Source organism: Lepisosteus platostomus, chromosome 9 (assembly GCF_059453375.1).
Source record: "Lepisosteus platostomus isolate fLepPlt1 chromosome 9, fLepPlt1.hap1, whole genome shotgun sequence".
In the NCBI taxonomy this organism is placed as follows: domain Eukaryota; kingdom Metazoa; phylum Chordata; class Actinopteri; order Semionotiformes; family Lepisosteidae; genus Lepisosteus; species Lepisosteus platostomus.
In genome coordinates this window covers 32,312,212-32,330,878 of record NC_142619.1, presented here as the reverse complement: position 1 = coordinate 32,330,878, position 18,667 = coordinate 32,312,212, and the positions used below count along the sequence as shown (strand labels likewise).

At 34.3% G+C, this 18,667-nt stretch overlaps 1 protein-coding gene across 2 annotated transcripts in view; it reads left to right on the top strand.

Annotated features, from left to right (window-relative positions):
- syn3 (synapsin III) overlaps positions 1–18,667 on the top strand; it is a 176,607-nt gene that overhangs the window by 130,328 nt on the left and 27,612 nt on the right. The window lies entirely within an intron of this gene.

The window sequence follows — 18,667 nt, the reverse complement described above, 5'->3', positions numbered from 1 at the left end:
CATTTAAAAAGATTTGTAAGTGTTAAGGGAGATGTATCAGAGAAAGACGATAAGAAGTAATACTATTGCAATGAAATGAATTGGCCTACCTTGCTATTCTTTTTACAAATACTTAATTGATCAAGGGATCTAATCAGTGCTTTCCTCCAAGGATCACTGCAATTCAGCTTCCACTATACAGTATGGCATAATAGAACACGTAACTTATTTTATATTAAAAATTGTCTGAATAAAATATTTAACTCCTCAAAATGTGGATGTGTGGAGTGTTTTATTATTACAAATATTTTGATATAAAAATTAATTTGTTCATATCAATGTACTGCTGTTGTGAAACATCTATTCAAAATGTATAATTTTTATATTACTTTTTATACCTTATGGGAATCTGTAGGCTATGGAAGCCCATTTCCGCCAGGGAGTAGAAAAAAACGCGCTATGATATCTCGTAATTGCGACTTTGTATCTCAGAATAGCGACTTAAAAACTCAGAATTACAACTTTATATCTCGCAATTGCGACTTCAAAATAGCCCATATTTCATTGTCTGTCCTTTTGTTATTGTGACGGATTCAAGTTCTAGGGCTTGTGCCCTCGCCGCTCCCACCCTAGTTTGTGCCTCACTGCATTGGCTCAAACCCAGCATGTCACATTCTCACATTCAGGCACTACCTTGGAGTCTCACTCATCAGCTCTCATAATGAAGTTTAATTAGGCTTAATAACTGAGAAACAGATCAGGTGCTCCATGTTGTACTGGAGCATAAAACAAGAGCACACTGAGGTAGTGGGTACTTGGGCAGGTGGCAGGGAGAGATTCACTCACCTGATTGATTCGTGTCACGATCCTAGTCTGTTGTGCCGCTAATTTGGAATATGCAGTTAACAACCTTCGACTCAGTTTCATCCCACTCTGCTCTTCTTCTATACAAGACCTCGTCGGCCAGAAGAAATCGCCAATAAGAAAATCTGCAGATGTTGAATCTGGAGATGTCAAGATCCTACTGTAAATGCTTATTATTGGAGTATTGTCCTTTTTAATAATTTCACATATGGATTTATCTGATAGCTATACATAATCATCTAATTTCATCTTCCAATTATTTACTGTTAGAACATAAGAAAGGCTTCAAAGGAGAAAAGGTCATTTAACACTGCCTGTCTTGCTTGGCTGTTAGTACTGTAGTGGTCTAAGGATTTCTTAAAGGATTCCAGGGAAATTGGTTCAGCAGTATTGTTGAGTCTTGTTCTACACCTCTCTGTACAAAGGAATGCTTTTCTCACTTTTAAATACAATCCCTTGTACTTTCAGTTTGTGCCTTTGGGTTCTTGTTTCATTGCTAAGCATCAAATTAATCCACTGGAGTGACTTTGTCAGTTCATTTCATTATAGAATACTAGTTTCAAGTGCCTTTATAATCCTCTTCATTCTCGACTAAGAAAGATTCTTCTCTAGCAAATCCGTTTCAGTGTGCTATTACTTGGCCTCAGCAAAAGAATTCTTGTTTTGTGAGTGTATTGCATATTGTCTCCAGTGCAGCATCCTGTGTAAAGGTTTGTGTGTAAGACATCTGGAAACAACTGATTAAAGATAAGGGAGATGGGGAGGGATTCATTAAATGGCACTGTGAAATCCTTTTTTTCTCATTCAATGACATTTATTATACTGTCCTATGATCTAGAAGATTGTTTTACTTACAGTCTGTGAATGTGACATTTCATACTAAAAAGAATTAAAAACTACTCCTTTCTTAAACCTAGACATGTTGAGCTAATGTTAAAATTTGTTAAGATCTGTAAGCAAAAATGAATGTCAAGTTGTAACTTTGATTATGTTTCTTCAGTGACTTTCATTTAACATAGCTCTAGTTGACTAATTTTGTATGTTTTCGTTGTTTTTATATTTCACACGTCATAGTAACATAGCTGGAAGAATACTATTTATTTTATTTTTATTATAACATTAACCAATAGTTGCGATTGAAAATGCCTATCCAATTCAGTTTTGTTGATTAAAAAAAGTTAAAGACGACATACCTGCACGTATAAGTTGAGAGGGCTAAAATTGTATTTTATTTGAGCAGCATTGATTGTACTATCAGCTGTGAAAACCTTTGGCTAGAAAAAGCCAACAATATCAATAGACATCATACAACTGGCTGTCAGCTACCGGATTTATGTATTTTCATTTAAATTTTTATAGCTTACAGTGTTCTATCTTTGGTTTTCAAATTGGCTTCTGCATATTAAATGTAGGCTCATAATGGTGAACTTTTAAACACTGTAATATTTCCACACAACATAAAACAGTTATAACATGTTTAAAGTATTTTGGTAGAAATAATTGTCCTTAAAATGTAGCTTAACATTGTCAATGCTCAGGGGTGGTACTATGTTTAAAGCATTTTATACTGAATTAAATATGAACATATTAAATATGATACTTTTGCTGTTGCATATATTTTGAACTTGACCATGGTATGAGGTGCCATGGTTTTTAGCACCATTTCCTCACAACTCACAATTTTTAACCTGAGGTTTAACCCTGTCTCCAGTGTCTGTCTGTGTGGAGCTAGCATGTTGTATCCATATTCACGTCATCCAGTTTCCTTCCGCAAAAGAGATAGTTAGTCTCCATAAGCTACTTTAAATTAACTTTCTTGGGTTTATCCCCATGAGGAATGTGGCAGAAGTCCCAATTTGTTTGTAATTATCTGTTAATGGGGAGACTTAGGAACCTTTCTCTCTTACAACCATTCTGGTGATGTGACCTCATACAGTAGTTGGCAGATTATATTTCATACAAATAATTTTCAGAAGAACAGATGAGAAATATTTTGAAATTACCTTTATCCTTAATTGTATTTGATTGGTGATTCTTTATTATATATTCTTTATTCTTTATATGTGATAACATATTTATAGAATTTCACAAAAATCAGAGTAATAGTTTTATCTTCTGTGCATACATTTTTAATATACATACTACAGAGACCTTTGCACTTGTGTAAAGATGTGTTAGTTTCAAAGGGCACCAGATGGAATAATGTAATTTGGGTTTAAAACAAGACTATGTGTAATCTGTGACTCAAATAAAAGTAAAGAAGGGAGTGTGTGTCTTACTATATTTACTTGTTGTTGTGCTGGAAAAACAAGAAAGAAAAAAACACTGATATAATAACAGTTTTTATTACTATAGACCTTTTTATTTTTTCACTTTTCTGTACTCAGTACTAACTATTAACTGTCTGTTTCAGGTTAACTATATCAGCAAGAAATAAGTGTGAAAAACAAGAGATGAATCTGATTCAAAGTTTCTGAAATGAGAATTATATAGTTTTGTTTTGATAATGCCATACACTTTAATAGTTACCACAATTGGAAGATCTCAGATGTTAGGTATAAGAATAGTTTAACAACATCTGACATTTTTCAGAGTAACCCTTAATGAAAAAAGAATAGATACTTAAGTTAATTTGTCATCAGCAAAGTTTAATTTTTGTTAGTTGATCGTAAAGGTGGAGACTAACTTTGCCACATGATTTTGAGAGGTACTAGTTTCATAAGCTTTTACTGTAGGAGGCTTCCCGGAGTTATGTTACATGAAAGATTCTAAAAGCATTTACTTTATGCCTGGGAAAAGTGAGACTTTGTTAATATAACCTTTAGAATGAAGTTCCAAGTGAAGATATATACTGTATACAGTTTATGGTATAAATGGTTATTCGAAAAATGGTGACATGATGGAAAATGTCTGTTAATAAATCTATTATGTTAATAAGGTCTATAATAAAAATGTCTACGAAACAGAACATTGGAGTCTTACATTGGATCTGAGAGTGTGTTATAAACATCATTAGTATAGTAGCATTATTTCATATAATACGTGCAGTGAGCTCCCTGAGAAAGAACTGTACCTAATATTGCTTCCTAACCCTTAAGTAATGCAGTACTGTAGCAGTTTTGTCTGATGAAAGTCTCTGATTCAAAAATGGACATGACTGGCCTGTAAATCCTTTCTTTGTCAGTTTAAGACTCCTATCTGCAGTTTCAACTGAGTGCAGAAACTTGGCACTGAATTTCTCCTTCATTTCAGGACACAAAGGGCAGAGTTGCCAAGGCTGAGGCATATAAACATTCTCTTTGCTGCACTGTCAGTGTTGCCTGTCCTCAGAAAAATCCTTATACTGGAAAGCCTGTGCTGGTTTTCTTCATATTTGCTAACTCATATTGCTGGGAAATGTGAAACTTTGAAACTTTATTTTCAAAATTGTCATATTTTCATATCCATGCTGGATTGTCTCTTGTATTTATGAGGTTGCAGGCACTTTCATACTGTATATTGTCTCATCAGAACCCCAAGCAGTGGATGCACCTCTAGTACTGTAAGTAATTGTAAGGATTTTTAAGGCTTCCCACAGTAAAATTGCTTGTGTTCAAAGACCAGACAGCCATTCACATATGATGGGACAGAAAACCCATAAAATTTCTGACAAACCTGCTTCAACCAAAATGGTAACCCAACTTACATTTTCAAAAACACTTACACAAATCTTCTTATAAACAATGGCACTGATTGAAGTAATAACATCTGTTTTACTATGGTTTTTATGCCTGGAGCAGGTCATAAGCTCTTTTAAAGAAACAGCTCATCACAGAATATTGTCCTAATCAAAAATGGTTTGGCCAATTAACTTTTATTTTAATAACTCCATTAACTTTATAAATATAACTGTAGTATCCACAGGTAAATATTGTTACAGCTAAATGTGGGTAGTCAACATCTAGCTTGTGTCAACATTTGCAGTTCTTGGGAGCTTTAAAGCAAGAAAGGAACTGAGGTGCTTTCTGAGTGTTGGAGGACTGTGAGAAACATTGATCAAAGGAATCGTGTGGTTTATCTTGGTTAATTAAGTTCAGGTTAAATGGTTAAGAATCATCAACAGTAGAGGAATAGAGGCTAAAAAAGGCAGGTAGGCAGAGAGACGGACAGAGTGAAGAAAGGATATGTGACAGACAGAAATATATGAGAGAAGAGACAGTGCCAGGCAGGGGGTCCTTGTTCTGATCTGTTCTTTAAAACCAATTCAAGATAAGAATTTGAACCTTGTTAAGAGAGCTTGCCATTCTGTTGTTTTTTTGAGGAAACTCTGATTTCTTGTACAAAATATCCCTAGGTTAAAAGCATCGTCTCCTGGTTAGTGGATGCATTTTTATAATAGGGAAATAGGTTTCCCATTTACTTTGTAACATCCATATTTTACAGTAGGTCATTTTCTGTTTAGTTTAGAAGGCAGGTTTATCTTTCTTGTTGCCCTGTGCAGGTTTTATAGAGGATCTTTGATTATGTGGTAGCAGTCTGGGGTTCTACTGTATGGTCAGTACGCAGGCCTCTGAGACACCTTGTTCATAAAGAGAATACCTTGTATGTTGTTTTTCATGTTGTGTATTCTTAGTGTGTGTTATGTCATTGTTAATATTTAACCTAATGTGCCTGACTTATTACTCTTTCACAAAGCTATACAAAAGAACAAAGAGTTCAAGTGCCTCTAATTATCCCAACTATTTGGACAAACAAAGCTGCATTTAATTTTGCACCTCACAAATTGCTGCAAGACTTGTACTATCCACATTGAGTCATCAATATATGTTCCCTGCACTTATGACTTTATGTGCAAATTGCTCAAATACAACAAGGTGTTGGTTGGAAAATTAAGTCCAGTGTTATAAGGTATCATTCTAGTGACAATACAGTTAACTTACTGCATGGTGAAATGGGTTACCTCCATAAGATGCAATGTATGCCTCCTTCACATGTATTATGGAATGAAATGTACAGTAGGTGCTTTAATGGAAGCAGGTTACTGTTTACATGATTCTGTTTTTTCTAATATAGAGAACACACATTCCTTGTTTTCCAAGTAATTACCTGTACGTTAAGATTCTAATGTTTTTACAATTTTGTGCTGTAAATAACCTGTAAGTATCAAATAAAGTTCAAGTATGCATAATTGTGTGCGCTTTACTGTAAAGTACCCCTTTATGGATTGTTGACACTTGTTGACAATAATATCACAATGTCTACTTACAGTAACAGTGCCTCCAGAACAGTCAATTTCTAAGATGCCAGGAATCTAAACTCACACTGAAGGTCATAGATCTGTGACAGTAAAAGGAACCAGCAAAACATTACCCATTATTGAGTTAATCTCAGTTGGATTATATCACTGCAACATGTTAAAAAATAGATTCTCTAAGAATAGTTCATGTAGACACACATTCTTAGTATTTATTTTATGTAAGATGGGTGACTATCATTTAGTACTGTAGATGGTTAATTTATAAGAAAATGCATTTAAAGGTACAGTATATACTGAAAGTGAAAGAGAATGTGTTCTAGATATTTCTAAAACGTAGTGAGAAGAGCAGAATTCATATCAGATATATAAGAATCCACACCATGGCAGGAAATAAAAGGTGGATTTAACAGCCATTCACAACTTTCAGATAAGTGGTTGGTCATGGGGGATGTCAGCTCTACACTCTCTCTGAGACATTCTGAATTTAAATCTCAACTGCGAATGATAGGAGCAGGGATATGGTCAATTTCAGGGTAGCTCTAGTTTCTTAAACAGAAAAAAGAGCTGTATCAGCTGCTTACTGTAGAGACGCATGTTCACTGCACTCTGAGTTTCTCATTAAGAGAGTCTGTGAGAAAATAAGGAAAATGTTCAGCCTGCCAGGGACTAATTAGCACCTGTTTTTTTCTTTCAGAGAATACAGACTGATCCAGTTTTTGCTTTTAAACCTGGTGGGTTTTCTTCTTGTTAAACTCACCATTTGGCTCTGTAATTTGGTTTAGCCTGTGGAATTTCTGCTTTCATGTTGAAGTGGTAGAGTTAATGGTCTAGCCACTGAGGTATTAAATTTTATTTCTCTTGTTCTTAATGAGGTACAGAATGTTATCCCTTTCCATGTTTTTTGTAAGATTTTGAGAAGCTTGTATTCTGACATTTTGAGAATAGTAGGTTAAATGTGGAAAAGAGTTTCAGTTAAAATAAAAATATTTTTGCGGCACAGATTTGTTACTGGTGAATATGAGCTAAAGTGGTTATTACTAGAAAGAACAACTGAATGAATATGATGTCTGTATTAACAATAGTACCCCTCAGTGTTGGGAATGATGTATTCCTCCTTGCTTTTTAACATAATCCATATTCAAAGGTAACTTTAAAAATATTATAACATCACTTAATTTTAATGGAACAGGTGGATTTTTGTGATTATTCTTTTGTTATTCTGTGATAGCAAGGAATTGATTTAATATATATCCATGTGGTTATGGAATGTGATATTTTAACACAAAGCTCTTCTTCTTTACATCCATAAATTAGTTGCAAATACAAAGTACTTTGAAAATGAAGAATACTGGCTATGGAAATCGACTAAATGGTTTTGACATCATTTTGATTAATTGATCATTCATGACTGACCGTGATACACTCAATTAACTTTGACTGTTGCATAAGCAGTAAATCACCTCATTAGTGAGAGAGTGGATTAGACACAGATGATGAGGTGATTTAGCATGTTGAAAGTCAAGCCTGGTGAAAATCAAGAAAGAAAAACACAGAAAGGAACCAATATGCCTTCCTTATCAAGAGACCAATGATTTCACGCCATCGGTATGTAGGAGGCTAGATTAAGTCATCACACTGTTGCTGACTGGCTGGAGTGTTCAGACCAAGTCCTTGGACAGCACTTGATGCCTGTCCTGTGGAGTCATCCTGCCTCAACAACATTCCAGCAGGACAATGCACATCCTCTTGTTGCTCATATAAAAACAGCTTTCTCATGAGAAGAGAATGTGGCAATTATGCCTTGGACACCCTCCTCAGCAGACTAATTAAACATTTGTGGGATGAGTTGGGATGGTGTGTTGCATCTACAATAGATAAACACATGTGACTTGGCATGAAGCATGCATCGCAGATATACAGTATATCTTGCAATGTCTGGCAACCCATATACTAGCAGACCCTTTGTTGATCAGGCCTATTAAGGCCATGTATTATGCAGCATAAAGACTTACCTATCATGTAATGTCTCTTTAGTAAAATGTCACTATGCCCACTACTAAAAAGGAATGGTCACTCTCCTTATAATTCTGTAAAATTGTTATAGTAATTAGTGAACAGTAGATAAATTTGTTTTAAAGCTTAGTATATAATTTAATCACAGGTTTCAGTTTCTTGTATAATCAAAAATCTGTAAGGTTTTGGTGGTTAGATAAATTCTTTTCTTTTTGAACATGTTTTTATTTTTTTTAAACCCAAATCCCACAGTGGGAAAATACAGAAGCAATTACAGAACCAAATGGACCAAATTCTTCCCATAATACATAATGTACATTATGTTGAAAGAAAAAGAAAAATGGAGTGAGACGCATCCTTAGACAAAGAACACAAAATATCATGTCGTCTGAGCTGTCAAATGTCATAACAGAGGCTGAGTGGAGCTGAGCTGTGGACCTTCCTTGAAGCAAAATATATCATTAAAATATCTTGACCAAAAATAAGGAAATATCCACCTCTGTCTAACTCCTCAAAAGTAGTCTTCTTTGCTGTAGTCAACCCTGCTAAGAAAACCTGCTTGGCAAAACTTGATAATATTCATCAGAGAGTAACAGAAGGTCTCAGGATTGAGGCAGAAAAATACCTAATGTAGTATATAGGCCAACACAGATTCCCACATACAGTATTTCCAAACTGCAATAAATCATATGTAAATCAGTGCCCATTTCTCCACACATATGGTCTCTAAAAAATGTCGAATCTTTCTGAGGTAAATAGATTAAATATATTGATCAAAGTCTTTGGATCTTCAGTACTTGTGTTTAGTAAGAAGTACATGCTGCAAGTTTCTTGTTAAAGAAGCAAAGTGTTCCTTGCCAAGTGAGATTACATTTTTGCATTGGTTGTCACGTACAGGAGGCATTGTTTTCTTTGGCTTTCAGGCTTTAAAAACTTTCTAAATAATTTCATGTTATAACAGGATGAGTGGGTGTTGATCACAAAATAAATTGGGGTGTAAACAAACTAGTGATGCCAGCCAGATTTCCAGCAAACAAGGGACCCAGCCATCTGCTTGTGGTTTAAGCTGACAAATTGACTAATGAAAAGTTATATTTGTTAATCTCAGCATTAGCATTTTTAAATGAAAAACACATTAGATACTGACAAAGGAAAACACCCTGCAAGCTGTTGGTGTTTTTGTAGCTAAGGCTTTATTGAAAATCAGAATCACTCTCTTTTGGTAATACAGCTTGTAAAGTAGTTTGATATATCTATAGCCAAGTTAATCTTTTGTTATTTTTTATTGTGATTGTGAATAATAGACAAAACAAGTCAATGATTAAGTGCTTTCTGTATACAATAATGTGGGTTTTAAGGACAGATTGTGCTGTGTAATTATTAGTTTACATACTTCTCATCTTGTCATTTTACAAAGTGATTGACTCTCACTAATAATTTCATAAGGTCATAGGTTTTTTAACAGACAGGATTCTACCAACTTCATTTTCGCATATTGTTCATAGAGGATGACAACGTGGTTAAAATCAAATATTTTGTTTCTAAATACCATGTCCATCTAAACCTAATGTCTAACAGACCACAGATTGTCTACAAAGTTCTCCTTTCTATGCAGTCTGTAGTTTTGGCTTTGTATATCATGTCTTTGGATTCGTTGACACATTTTTGGTATTGAGACAAGGTGTTTTAAGTATTTATGTCTGTTGTAAATAGTAATATAGTTTGAGTGAAATTAGTTTTCTCTCCAATTAAGCTATTATCCTAGTTTGGATTCAGGGGGTGTTTATTTTGTTATAAATTAACTTATGTGGCTGAAATTATGGTAGATAATGCATTTGCCAAAAACGCCTCGCTGATTTGAACTTGGAGGTACTTTTTCAAGTACAGATTTTGACTCATATGGGTTGTGGTTCAAACAGTTTCAAATAGTTCTCAGCAGCATGGTATCCTGCATTCCTTTAAACATGTCTTTTTTATATACTACATACAGTATATGCATCTATTTTTATATGTGTGATGTATAGCACATTTGCATGGTACTGACGTAAAATATATATTGGTTGTTTTAATATTTTTTACCTTTTTTTTAATCCAACATTGAAATTTGACATGCTTACCACTTAGGAACATTAACTCTAGAGGTTAATGGTTTGAATTCTGTCACATATTTTAATACTTCATAGCTTCATGGTCATCAGTTTGTCCATGATACTTGTTTTTGCTGCCAGTCATATACTGTAAGTTATTGAAGAATTAAAGAAGACAAAAGATGTGGTTGCAAGGGAGGTGATATTGAACATATTGCACTTCGTAGAAAATATTTCATGTTTTCTCATAGGGGAACAGCAGTGCATGAAGTTGACAATGTGTTAATATTCTGTCTGACAGTGTCCAATCCTCTTCAAATACCAATTTTTAACTTTAAGTGCATAATTTGGTCAGAAAACATCTGTCTTTCACATTGTCCCCCTGTCCCAAACCAATTAATAGAATGATATTGCTACTAGAAAATTTACAAGAGAACTTTATTAGCCATATACAATTTCTTGCATTAGGAATTCATCGTTTCACATACCCCAGCTTGTTCTCCATGGGACACACAGGCATACAGACAGGGACAGAAGCTTGGGGTCAGAGTGCAGGGTCAGCCAATGTACAGCGCCGCTGGAGCAGTTGGGGTTAAGGGCCTTGCTCAGGGCCCAGTGAAGTAGGATTCCTCTGCTGGCTGTGGGATTTGAACTGGCAACCTTCCAGCCACAGGCGCAGATCCTTAGCCACAGTGCCACTCCTCCGCCTCATAAATTTTAAAATAAATTTAACCGCATATCCTTAAGCCTGCTACAGTTATTACATATGAAATGGTACAAAAGGTCTTAATTTTATAATGCAGTTCAATGCATTCTGAGAAGTCAGTAATGAGAGACTATTTTGTTTTTGTTTGGGCATTATATAATTGCAACCATCAAAAAAGTTTGTTTCTTAACATTGCCTGCATATGTGTTAAATGCATTTAATTGGCATCTTCCTGTCATAATTAAACCATTTAATTGAATAGGAAAGCAATGTAGATAACTTTTTTTTTCTTTTTGTACATCTATTAATGTTTTCTCCATATCATTCTGAAAAATTATATTTTTTTATTAAGGTTTTATTATTGCTAATTCTAAACCTTATGAAGTATTTATTTTGCAGTGTATACACCTAATAATAATGCATTTCAGTTACAGCCTGTTACATTTGCCTCAGATATGCCTTGTTTGAATTTTAAATCGCTATTATTACTATATTATTACTATATTATACCTTAAAATGGGACTCAGGAACTTTCCTCCACAGATTTGGTCCTCACATTTACCTTTACTTTTTCATTTTATTTTCTGTTCATCTACAGTATGCCAACTATGCCAAGACACCCTTAACTTTAAAAACTTAAATGTACTTCTTTAAAAAATGAAATGTACTTGATCTAGCGTTGCTGATCTCTGTAAATAATTTCAACTTTATTTTGTCTCATGTGTTTTAAACAAATACTGTATTTTACTCTCTCTCTGTTTCAAAAGAAAACAGAAAGCCAAAAAGCCAAAAATTCCAGACTCCAAAAAGTTCCATCCATTTATGCTATCATAGATTATTGGCATAGTCAGCATTTTTCTCTTAGCCGTGGAATGTATGCAATAGATACTAACTTACTGGTATAAATTAATATGACAATATGTTGGTACTTTTTAATTAATTTCCATGGATAATAGTATGAATCACATTGGTTAGAAAGGCAATGAAGGCAATGAAGAAACAGTTCTGTTTCATAGATGTAGTGTCCTTTGGCGATAACTTTCATTGTATGGATCAAGCATACATGATATGATTATACCATTTACAGTAATTCCTAAAATGGTCAACACCATGCTTTTCAGAATGCAGATGAATAGCATCTTCTCAGATGGCTTGTGTATTTGTCAGTGTAATGTGATCTCACAGCAGTGCTCTAGGCACTCTGTACACATGACAAATTTCTACTTCCTGCTGTTTATCAGTGAAATAAAACCACTTCTAGGAAAACAAAACAGATCATTCAGGTTACCTACAGTAAACCAGTCCTAAGATATAGTCTGTAATAGCATCAACTGTAAATACTTAAAGTGATTGAATCTTAATATTTAACTAAATGAATTCTATTGATGAAAATAAATCAAAATGAATCAAAACACTCAAAAAATATTTTTCACAAGCTAATGATTACTTATCACTCATTAGTTTTCAAATGCAAATACATAAAAGTAGGCAACACAAAAACAACTGATTGAATTGTACAAAATTACATTGATAGGAAAAGAAATACACTCCCTTAACTGAAACAATACTGAAATTTATACAGAGTCTTTAAAACTGACTTCTTAAAGTCCCTTCTTTTTTAAATATGTCTTTTATCTTTTCAACATTATGGTCATGCGAGTAGTTGATCTTCAATGAATAAAACACTTGTGTACTGAATAATCCAAAACAGCCTAACTGGTTTAATGTACTGAGAAATTCCTCTGCAGAGAGCAGACACTGTGGGTGCCATACAGTAAGTGTGTCTTGCGTAACAACATTCTTCCAGGAAAAGTTAAACAAAGTTCTTCAAAGGGTATTAGAGTTTACCTGCTATTGGAAATATATATATACTGTGTATACCTCGTATTATAAACATTGTTTTTGTAATTTATTATAAAAAGAATTATAATTTAAATTAACTCAAACTGATAAAAACAGATACTGATCTTCTCAAGTTATTTTTCCAAAATCCTTGAAATGGAGAATGCACTTTTATCATTTTTGTAGTCTGTGTTGAAACCACAGTTAATTCATATCTAAAAACCGTTACTTATTTCATAGACTTAATAAGTAAGGCTTTTGCAACAATATGTGGTCAGATGGTGAGAATATAATAGACAAAATTGAAAATTAATTTCAGGCAATGTTTCCTCAGGGTGAATTACACAATATACAGTGTTTCGAAATGAATTCCAGGTCTTTGTGGTTGGGATACACTTTGTTCTATACAGTAGATCATGTCTACAGTACCTGCTATATATACAGTATATATAAATTAATTTAAATCTAAAAAACAATCATGCAAGATTAAGACAAAATCCATAGTAAATCGGTTCTATACATGTAAATAGCCTTGGCACTTTATACAAATACACTGTCACGATTGCTACTTCTCCTCTTAAGGGCGCTCCAGCCCTTCCTTGTTCTGCCCCATTACCTGCACCTGTTTCTGATTTCCGTTCCCCCTTAAAAGCTCATTGAATCCCGTTTCGTGAGAACCCGGGGTCCTGCTGCGTCTGGCTCCGTTATGGTTTTAACAATTCATTCCTGATTCCTCCCGCCGGTCCCGACCCGGCTCCTGGTTTTTAATTCCTTCGGATTGATCGTCTGGCATTGGACTACTCTACTGTTGGATTCTCAGTTTTGGATTTCGTCTTTGATTGTTCGCCTCGGACTCACTTCCCCCGGACACCTGCTCATCTTGGACATGCCCCCCTGTCTCCATACCCTTCTCCTGCATGATTTTCTTCCTACTGTGTCTTCACCAACCGGATCGTGTCGTCTGCATAGGGCCTGACATACAGTTTACCTACAGAATTATAGATGTGTACTGTGGAAAAATTTTAGAAAAGTACACTTGCTTTTGGCATTGTTCTTAGATACTGTAATAAAATGCTATTTAAAACGAATACACAGTTTGAAATACAGTACATATTAGATCGATTAAATACAGTACATACAGTATTAGATCTATGGTATTTGAGAAACCTGGAAACATTTTGATGGTTATAAAAATACCATCTACAAGTTCATACACTTATTTAAATACCCTCTGTATGTGCAGCAGTTTGACAGCTGCTTTAGTCCCATATTGCCTGAGACAGTAGGAATTTCACACTTCCATCTTACGAGGTGCAGTGAGCAGTATAATTGAGTCATGCTGACTTGTGTGAATGATGCTCTTGTTTCATCCCTGTATGACTACACATCTGCACGTCTGATAGGGTCTGATAGATTCAGTTTGTTAAAGGGATCATGAGGCTGATTTTCTCATAGCACTGTACAGTATATAATACAAATTACTGGAAAAAAATAAAAGAGAAGTTTATGCACAGTGAGGTATTCCTTCCCTATTACTGTTATACCGGTTAATAAATTAATGATTTTCTGTATAATATCTAATTATTATAATAAAATCTTAACAAATTCACATGTACAGTACATAAAAAAAGATATTGATTTTCACAAGTTCACAATATTATTATTCAGTTCTTTGTCTTTTTATTGTTGTGTATTGCACCTTTAATGTGTGATCAAGAATAATGAAGTTTATCAGTTTTTACAGTATAGCATCTTCACAAAGTCTTCTCTGCGAGTATTTGCCACAATATTCTCTGTCAGTTCTGCCCAGAGGTTATTTAGTGTGGGATCCAAACCTTCCTGCAATACACACTTACAATAAGTGCCAAAAGTTTCCCTAACCAGTTGGAAGAAGCTTTTGTTTACTGTGCTGAGATCAAATTCTAAAAACAGTTCTTAGGCACTACAGTAGAAATTAAACTCAATTGCAACTATGTCTTATGAAAAAAGTAAGACAGCAAGCTATTTTATAATGAAGCTCCTACTAACTAGCAAAAACCTGATTCCTGTTGAGATTAAAAAAGGAGCTTTCACGCTGTTTAGCTTCCTTCTTTCCTTGTCTTCTCTCTGTCCTCTCTAGTTCCTATCCTGTATTTTATGATTCATACCAATGGAGGATGCCTAACAACCTCCTAGGTTGCCTAGGAATGGCCAGTCACTGTTAAAAGTTAATTAATATGGTGGTCTTTAATGATTTACCATGTATTTAATTAACCAGAGTAAATAATTCAGAACACTCTTTGATCACCTGTGTTTTGCCCTGTTTTCACTTGACTGTTAGCAAACACACAGCTAGGCACATACAGTACTTAAGCCTTCTGAATAGTTAAACCCTGCTGGGAAATGCAAACTATGATACCCCCCACCTTTGTATTTTAAAAGTAATATTTTATTCAAAACCTGAATGCTCAAACTGAAGACTACAGACGGTAGAATAAGATACAGTTAATGTTCGTAAAAACTAAAGAAAATAAATGTAATTGATTTAAGTTAATTGCATACGTATTCAGATCTGTGAGCTCAGTATTTTGAAGAAAGCAGTTATGTCAGCAATGGGAGTTGCAGTCTCCACCATCTTTGTACACCGGTCGGGTGCAGTTTCTGCCCATTCTTCTTGGCAGGTTTGTTCAGCATATTTCAAGTTGCTTGGAAATGGCTTATGCACAGCAGTTTTCAACTCTTGCCACACACTCGTAATTGGATTTCATGTCAGGACTTAAACTGGGTCACTCAGGGACATTCACTTTCTTATTCTTCAAACAATACAAACAACAATATGTCACTTCTTGACAAGCTTCCCAATCCTTGCTGACCAGAAGCAGAACTATAACATAATGCTGTCATCACCATGCTTGACAGCATGGACTGAGTAATACACTATGTTGGGTTTGCGTCAAATTTGGTCTTTTCTGAATAGGTGCTTTGTTGCATTCCCCATGCAGATTTTGTTTTAGTTCTATTTTAGCGCATTTTCTATATTATTGACCTATGGCTGTTTTCTGTCTTCTCAGCCACTCCATAGCAAAGTCACCATTGGCCTCAAAGTGGCATCCCTAACCAGTTTCCTCCTTGCCCATCTGTTCAGTTTAGAGGGACATCCTGATCTAGACAATGTCTGTGTGCCTTTCTGTACATTCATTTCACTCCATTCTCTTGCCTTTCACTCCATTCTGATGGAGATATTGAGATTTTTTGAATGGTCATACAGTACATACTGTACTTCTCCTGATCCGTTCCTTTATACAGCTTGATATCCCTGAGTTGTTTTATAAAGTCTCTTGGTCGTTATGATTGACTCTTTGGTTGACATTCAGTACCTAACTGAGGGACTTAGAGATACAGTAGGTATATTAATTCTAAAATCATGAGAACCACTATTTAAACACATACTGTACAGTAGTCAGAGGTGACTTAATTTTGTGTCTCATTGAGGTAATTGTGTTCACCTGAATTAATTAAGGCCTTTAACAATAAAGGGTTAAATATTTGTATTTACACATTTTCCATTTCCTTTGATATTATCTTATTGTTTTTTGCTTTCAGTTTGTGGAGTATACTGTATATATAACAACCATTAATAGCTACTTTACAGCAAGCTTTAAAACAATGAACTACATACTGTACACAATTTTTCAGTGTGAATGCTTTTAAATAAAACTTGAATGCTGAAACGTACTTATCAGTAAGAGAATTTAATAAAAAAATACAGAGAAAAATCAACACCTAAAATATGTTGATTGCATAAATATTCACTGTCTTTTGTGTTTATATATGATGAGAACTATTCAAACGAAGTCTTTTTGTCAGTGTTCTTACTTTGATGTAACCAATCCAAGTTTAATTTTATTTTGAATTAATTTCAGAATTAACTTTAACACACAAAAAAATAACATAATTAATAATTTGTTGCTGTTATTATAATGTAATGTACAGGTAAAAAAGATATCTTGACAACTATGAAGACTTGGGTCATGATAAAAAGTACAATAGTTTGCATTTGTGTTTACCTGTTTGTTTTAATAGACCATGTGTCTTTGAGTGTCTTTTATATGTAAAGAATTAACAGCGAGAATATTCCACAACTGTTTTTAAAATAGATTTAAAAAGAGTTCTGAAATGTAAGATATAGAACTGAGAGTGTGAAAAGGTTTAAGCTGAAGTGTTACTAAGAAGAAAGCAAACAATTATTGGTGGATATAAAATCAGGAAACTCAGGCATTGACTGAACCTAACTTTGGCATATGACCCTAACACAAATAATAAAAAAGTCTTTATTGTGTATATTGCAAATTCTGCTGTATTCTATATTCCATAATACACTATAATACGCTATACACTGAAATAACTGCCCATTTGTGAAAACTAAACCCAAAATAAGAAATTTAAAAATTGCTAATACTAATGAAATATTTACTAACCTTTACTTTGCTAGCTTGTCTTTCTTTAATATGGAAAGCATTTCCTTAGAAGTGAATTTCCTTTTCAGTTGAGATGTATCCAGAATTAGGACTGGTTTTGTTAGGACAGGCCGACCACTTTGATGTGAAAATCCATGACAGGAAAGTTGGCAGACAGAGTGGGCAGTGCATCAGAACTCCTGTGTTTCGGAACAGGCTTTCAAAGAATGGAATTGCCTGGTTTTGGCTGGGAAATTATTTACTTCCTACAACATTCTCTGCCACTTGGAGCAACAGATATTGAATCTGTTTGTTTTCAAAGGTTGACTGGAATCGTGGTTTATTGATAAAAAGAACAGAATTTTATTGTGGTTTCTCCTTTACTTATGTTTTCTTTTCTGCCAAAGAATACATTCTTAGGTGGAGAGGTACATAAAAGCATTTTTGCTCTTTTGAGCAACATTTATATTTGGGCCATTTATTCAGCTATATAAATAAAGGTTACGTACTGTTTTTTCCACTTGTACATCTGATGATTAGCTGGATTTATGGGATTAAACATTTCGCCAGTCTTCTAAAGAAGAAAGAAAGAATGAAAGAAATCTTACGAGGTACAGCCACAGCTCAGTCAAACATTTTTTTTAAAGTATAAGCTTTTTAAAAATAACATTTTATCAGGCTAAATTGCAACTAGTACCTATAGTAATAGTATTAGAAATAGGAAAAAGCATTTTTATGTTTTCAATATTTTGCTGAATTTTTACAGTGTGTATTTTTCAGTGTGCATTACCACTGAATAGTATGAAATTGCATTGTTTTTGTAGACATTATTATATATACTATATATAGGGGATATACTTTATAGCTCCACCTTGATTATCCCAGCCAACACCTGTGCTTAATTATTATTATTAGACTGTCAGTTGCCATTTTGGCTACAGTAGGTGATTACTACAGTACATACTGTAGGAACCAAAATGGCCACCTCCTATGGAAGCCTTCCAGGGATAACTCTGTTGTATGGTCCTGTAGACTCCTCCTTCAAAGAGGCCATATTGTGCGTGTAAAAACAAGATTAACTGTATCTTTTTTTGTTTCTTTTGTGTTACAAAATACATATCCAGCATTTTTCACATTTCACGTTATTTAAAGGTCAAAAAGTACATTAAGCTCCAAAGGGTGGTAAGCTGGTTTCAGTAAAACACCAAGCGATTTAAAACAAACAGGAGTGTAATGGAAGTGCAGTCAATATTTTTACAGCTTGTGGCACTGCACTTGGTACAGTACTTATTCTTGCACTGGCAATGTTTTGGAAAGTTAACAAGGTTACTTGGAAGCTGGAAACTGCTAGGCTCACCCAGTACAGTCCACTTTGTAAGCAGGAAAAAAAGCTTCTCTTGAAACCAGATATAGAGAAAGAAATTCTGCCTTGTTTTAAATGTGGGCTCAACTTTTATGACTCATTCCTAAAATTATTAATGTGTACTTTTACTATTTTAGCTTA